We start from the raw sequence: 6,821 nt of genomic DNA, 5'->3' as shown, positions 1-6,821 counted from the left end.
TTTGGTCATGGTTCGATGATTTTTTGGCAGAGTTATGTCCCTTTCACTTTGAAAATATTATAGATACATCTTAGGAATAAGCAGTTTAAGTTTGAATTTGGCCGTGGTTCAATGATTTTGGACAAACTTATCTTTCTTGAATGCTGGAAAAATTTGGAACTTTCAGTTTCAGCACTCGTACTTTTGTGGAAATGTATGTAACCATTATTTTGGCTACAAATATGAAATTTGCTATTTTCAAAAGGTTGAGACTGAATAATTTCAGTGCCTTGAACATTGTATGAAAATGGTTTGTGTTAACATTGAAAAGTTTTAAGGGCTTTGAACTTAAAATGAAAAAAATAATTTGTGCAAAATAAAATTGGAACTAAATATTATAACATCTGAAATTTTGGCTGCATGCGGGGGCACCCGTGGCATGATTACACATTTCTAGTTCTATTTAACTAATAGATAACGTGTCAATGAGCCATTCTATATTCTAATGTCGGGAACGAAATTCGAAAGGGAACAAGAGGTATTTTACGCAAGATTTTTTTGGCGCACTGGGCGCAACGGAAACAGGTAAAACGAATGTTTATTCGTGAAAATAATTGAAATTTTAGTAATAAAACAGATAAACAAGTTATAAAACAGATTAACTAAGTGAAATAGTAAGTTTGTTCTAAAATGTAACCGGTACCGTTGGCCTAGTGGTTAAGGCGTCCGCCTTCGGATCGGGAGGTCGAAGGTTCGAGCCCCACGGGGAGCGTTAATTGAAGGGTGATTGTTTATCGTGGGACTCGTTCCGTAATGGCCGCTTCGTGAGCCGCGAGGTAGTTAAAATGAATGGTTACCGAATTATATAAGCCTGGCGCCTGGCATAGTGGTAGGAATTGGGAGGTACATGGTATGCAACCAAAAGGTGTCTCATAAGCCAAAATGGCTGACCCTTTCAGTAGGGGTGACACTATAATAAGCAAGACCTTTACCTTTACCTTTTGTATCACAAATATTTGCCAAAGGTTTAATCTTAATAATAGTTTAATCTTTTATATATAAGCAAACAAAACGTACCTAAGAAAGGAAAAATCCAGAATAGTTCGTCATCAAAATTATTCGAACATAATGCAATTCGTACCAATATTTCGATACAATATCAATTTTTTCAGAACCTTTAAGTATATCAATCATTTTATTTTTACTTGTTATCCAATTTACTTTGCTTCCACCAGACCTTTCAATCTTTGTCACAACATACCCGTCCGTATATCGGTTAGGTAACATCCATTGATCTGTGTTTTCTATTCCGCAATCAAAAACTTGCTGCCTCTATATAGGAGTCATATATTAACTTAAAGATTAAGCCTCAATGAATATTTCTACAGGTGCAGTATCTAGAACCCAAACACATATGCAGCGAATCCATTCTTATCGATATCAAATGCGACACGTTTGTTTCCAACGCTTAAAGTTTTATAAATGATTTAAGAAATATTCTAAGCAACAACAAGGTAGTATCTACGTTTGCATTAAGGGGACGTTTTATATTCTTATTTATTACGTGCGTACGCGATTGTTATAACGTGGCCTTGCGATACTCTTGCGTGCGGACACAATAACTATTACGTTCTAAAGGGATAGTTATTACTGCGCACGCTATAACTTTAACGTGCGCACGCGGATGTGTATTCCGCATTTGGACTTTAGACAAGATTCCCCGCATGAAAAGTTCGACGCTCCGAGTGTGTGTAGAACCTACAGCGGTTATGGGCAAGTGTTTTTTTTTTTTAAATCACTCGGCCAAAGAGGCCCCTAAAAAAGAGGAGACCATCCCACACGTATTTTGTTTTCATCAGAAATTTATATGAATAATATTGCCGTTTACCGAAAATTGCTGCTTTCAGATTCGTACATGAGTTCTTTAAATAAAACAATCCGGGTATTGCCATAATTATAGAATATCGGGCCTTGCAAAATTGGACGAGACATTTTAGTAGCAAAAAACGCGAGCAATTCAATGTTGTATTTGATTAAATGAATTTCGATTTTAGTATTGCTGGTTCTTCCAAGTCACAGTAGTGTGCTTTTCAAGTGATTTTGCAGTAACATATGTGACGCTAGAAATTTTCTCAGTTGTATCATAACTCTTTAAATTGAGATAAGGATTTGTTCTCTAAAACGAATCTTTGGAAATATCTGTTTTACATACTTTTAGCATATAAAGAGAATAATATTCAAGGGTATATAGCCTCGTAGACGAGGTACGAGATGCATAGCGAGACGCGAGATTCCAGCGAGATGAGCAACAAGTCGAGATATTGTATCTTTTAAATATCGCCCAATTACGGTGATCCGTTTGGGCATAGCTTAGGTAACCTTTTTGTCTCTCTGAACCCCTATGCACGATCGTATAACAGTAAACGCGCGATAGTACGATGGTACGAAGATGAAAACATGATGGCATGATGTTGAAACAACGATGGCACGATAGTGAAAATAATATCGCGTTTTCATCATCATGTCATTGCAGTTTCATCATTGTACCATCGTATTTTCACCATCGTACCATCGTTGTTTCATCATCGTGCATTCGTTGTTTCACCATCGTTCCATCGTTGTTTCACCATCGTAAATAGTTGTTTCACTATCGTTTTTTTTTTTACCATTGGACCATCGCGTATTCATCATCATACCATCATGCCATCGTACTTTGTAGGAGCACATTTGTCTCACGACGTGTGACCGATGTGCTCGTAAACATTCATATTTTCGAAAAATTGGAAAAGAGACGGTGTGTTCGACACACAATAGAAAGGACACTCGAAGCACATTTGTCTCCAGTCCAGTCATTGTTATTTATTGTCTGTATTTATAATACCGTTTTTAGGTCAAGAATTTTCACAATATGTTAATGGGGTAAAAGGTTTATAAATATTATGTTATATGAAGGACTTTAAAGTGTATAAAGCTATTTTATATCTAATACAAAAATTATTGTTTGGAACTTAAAAAAGTATGGTAATAATTGTCGTAAAGCGAGTGGCGCATGCTAAACGGATAAAACCCTTCTTAAAAAAGGCAAAGTAATATTTTGTCCCGGTACTTTCATTGAATTTTTCTCGGTTCTCCCGAAGACGTTATAGAAATAAATTCAAAATTAATTCAGGTTAAATATTTATCACAGTCAGCAAAATGCAAAGACTTGCACATCATCCGATGAAAAATTATTTAAACATCAAACTATACCATTGAAGATGAATAAGATCTGTTTACATTTCTTTTTATTTCTATACAGCTTACAAAATAAAAAAACAACACTTTTTTTAAGATATAGAACAAGTCATAATATAGAACAAACTACAACTAATTTGAAGGCATTTATTATCTATTTTTGCGGTATTGTTTTTGATACACTTAGTATTCAAACAATGGTCATAAATATTCTAGAATTGTAATTGATAATTTACATCCATGCAATTTCCACGGTGTATAAGCAAATTAAAAGATATGAAATTGGAGCTAAAAATAGGTCACTGTACGGCGGTCAATGAGAACCTAAATGTACAGTAACCTGAGAAAAAGATGTAACATATTGTTGAGAAAAGTTTTATAAATGTATATACATTGTACTTAATTTTCTAAAGCAATTTCCAAACATCAAAGAATATGTTGAATATGTACCGCAAACGTTTAAACACATTACAATTAAACGTTACAAACAATGCATCCATTTATATTGGAAACAACAACAACAAAAAAACAACAAAAACAAACTGGCTTAGACTTTTTCGAAAATAAATTTCTAATTACATGTACCTCCCTTTATTTATATCAAATGTCAAATTTGGTAATTGTTAAAACTTACAACAATGACGAATCTTTCATTTGAGCATCAGATTTATCATATAAAACCATAAGAAATACGTTACAGTACAGGGTATTCAATATATTTTATACATTTATTACTCTAGCAATTGTCAATTTTGTTTCTTATGTTTAGTCCTTGGTCAAAAACTTAGCAGCGATGAAAAGTCCACCAGCTGCCCATGCCGCCAGCCACGCAAGTATATCTAGGGCAAATCCGTAACCAAGATCTGAAGAAACTCCATCTGAATCGTCAGTTTTTATTTCATGAACATACATTGCCATAGCAATCATCAAGAAAATTCCTGAAAGAAAAGGAAAAGTTATTATATAGTCGTAAATCATAACAATTTTGAAAACCAGTACATTTGTGTCACGTGAGAGGGTATTTTTCACCCGGACGTCATTATTTGAGAAGATACCAATATGGCGGCTCATATATTCGTAATAAGTGGTAACGAATTTAACAATAGATCATTGTTTAAATGTTCGTGTTTTGCTCGAATTGAGTAGAAGAGGAAGAAATTTGGATCCACTTTCCTTTCCCTTCAATCATTCCTCCCCTTTCCTGCCCATATTAATCATTGAATGTCCCTCTAATTGTTTACCATTCATGGTTCGTGAGTGGTATAGTATCGTTGTTTGTTTTTCATGCCCTCTTCTGCGCCCTTGTGCTGTTTTCGTCTACAATCGGTTTCTGTCCAGAGGTCTTTGTTTGGCTGGACATTATTGGGACTACGCCTCATGAACAATGCATTCCCTTTTTGAACTTTGTATATGTATTTCAAGGGGCAGGACATGAAGTTGTTGCACACTTGGTTCACACTTGGTTCTAGCGCGAAAACTTGCAAACTTGATAAATGGCTATCCTGTCATGAATATTTACAACAACGGCACGTATTTTCTAAGGGTAAGTGTTTTGTATGTTATTTTAAAATTCTTTAACATGCCCTTTCCTTAAGGCAACATTTATACTTAGTTATATGTTTCATCTTCCTACTGAAAAAAACAAACAAAACAAACTTACGTGCACATTGTTCGATTAGACAAGCGACAATTCTGGTCGAATTTCAAGTTTTTATGTTGTCCAAAGAATACAAAATATATTACTCTCAATTCCGTGTAATTTTTTAATCAAGTTCAATACACAAACACATATTTTTGAAGCGCATTTTGGTTGAATCATTATTGGTTGCAAACTTATTCTTATTGTTTTTTTGTGTCGAGCTTATACCTCAATAGTATTGCTAATCATTGCATGGACACAACTATTTTATGATAAAAACTATTTCTTACATGTTGTTCTTGTTGTATTTAGTGCCATACTATTTAAATCTTTATCGCAAATGAAAGTATTTAAAATATTTAGATTTTAGTTGGAATTTAAAGAAAATGCCATGAAATGTTAGGAAAGTACATTCTGTATCACCTAATTCATTTTATTTGAATATTTAAAGTTACGTTGGGCAATATTTAAGAAAAGGAGATCTGAAGTTTTTTCTTGGAAAAAAAGAGATGATGATGATGATACCCCCTCCCCCCAAAAAACAAAACAAAAACAAAACAAGCAATGAACCCGGCAATGTCATCCGTTCTTAATTCGTACTATAGCAACATTACCTTATATTTGTGTCATGTCGGGCATGACAAAGAATTGGTTAATATTTCCTGAATATCAAATGCGCTATTTTCAAATGTTGCAAAGCCCAGAGGAACTGGTTCAAAGAAGCAAGATATGTTTGTGTATTGAATTAAAATTTTATTTGGAACATGCAAATTTTATATTTTCTCTTGATGTAGTGAACTTACTGATGTCATTGAATGTAATTTTTTGATGTAATTTTCAATAACTTCGTCAAATCAGAAGCTTGGAAGCCGAGATCTTACACCAGGTGTGCCATAAGCATTTCCAAAAGTTATGGGCATATTAATTTTTTTTAAAATAGCATACAAACCGACTTACCTCAAGAAAATTCGAGCGGGTGTTGTAAATATTAATGTCTCGGTAGCCATTTTGTCAATTTTGCAGCCAATTTCTAACTTGAACCAAGTGTGCAACCACTTAACGTCCTGCCGCTTGATATTTTATGACGCATTATGATTGGGGTATATTACGTCTTGAACCTATTTTAAATACCCGATGTGTTTTAACCTTTTCTGTATCTATATCTTTTCTGTATCTGTATCTACAAGTAGCTTAAAATAGAATATTATTTAAATGCTCACCAGACAAGAGATTCAGGCCTCCAGCTACAAAGAGCAAGATCTGTTGCTCCTTTATAACAAACAACACAAGCACTGCACTCACGATAGCTCCTGTTGTCATCAAAATAGCCAGAACTATCATTGCCCTGCATGCTATCGCAAAAATTAATACCTGGCACGTGACTGTAATTAACAATTCAAACAATTTGAAAAATGCCCTATAAGAATTTATATTAAACTATGTTCACTATGTTGAAATGTAAAGTTATGACTGATTGAGATCAATGTCTCATTTGAAGAGCAAATAACTAAACATTCATTTTTATGTCTTCGCCATTTCTCATATACTCTTTAAAGAATTTTCTTGAGACTTGGGTTAAACGTTTAACACGTTCCGAAAATGGGCAGAACGCATCACCACGAACGACTGCTAGGTGTATAAAGTATATTTTTATTTTTTCCCAGTTACATTTTAGTCACTGTTAGATATTTCATCTTATATGGCCTTCATCCTTTGAAGAATGTACATATAATCTGATTAAATGTTCAACAACTTCAAACTAGTCACTGTCATAACTCGATGTTCATCTCAATACTGAATAGTCATAATGTTATAGCCCATAGTCAACGTGATAACTTAAACTTTCCTTTTAAAAACAAACTTAACCTGAGTAATTTTTCTTTAGAATATTATGTATTTAAAAACTTTATTTAAAGAAGAAAGTAATGGAATATCATAAAAAATTACATTATATTATTATATTATTACA

The 6,821-nt window shown here is 33.7% G+C and overlaps 1 long non-coding RNA gene across 1 annotated transcript; it reads right to left on the bottom strand.

Annotated features, from left to right (window-relative positions):
* Window positions 1-3,346: 3,346 nt before the first annotated feature.
* On the bottom strand, window positions 3,347-6,461 carry LOC132731287 (uncharacterized). Its single transcript, XR_009625861.1, has 2 exons — window positions 6,073-6,461; window positions 3,347-4,678 (listed from the first exon to the last, which is right to left on the bottom strand). It is a non-coding gene; the product is annotated as an uncharacterized LOC132731287 (long non-coding RNA).
* Between the last annotated feature and the right edge of the window lie 360 nt (window positions 6,462-6,821).

This window comes from Ruditapes philippinarum, unplaced genomic scaffold, assembly GCF_026571515.1.
Source record: "Ruditapes philippinarum isolate M1 unplaced genomic scaffold, ASM2657151v2 ctg8259_1_1_1_1, whole genome shotgun sequence".
Classification (NCBI taxonomy): Eukaryota; Metazoa; Mollusca; class Bivalvia; order Venerida; family Veneridae; genus Ruditapes; species Ruditapes philippinarum.
The sequence above is the reverse complement of the archived record's forward strand: the minus strand, read 5'-3'. Positions and strand labels throughout refer to the sequence as shown.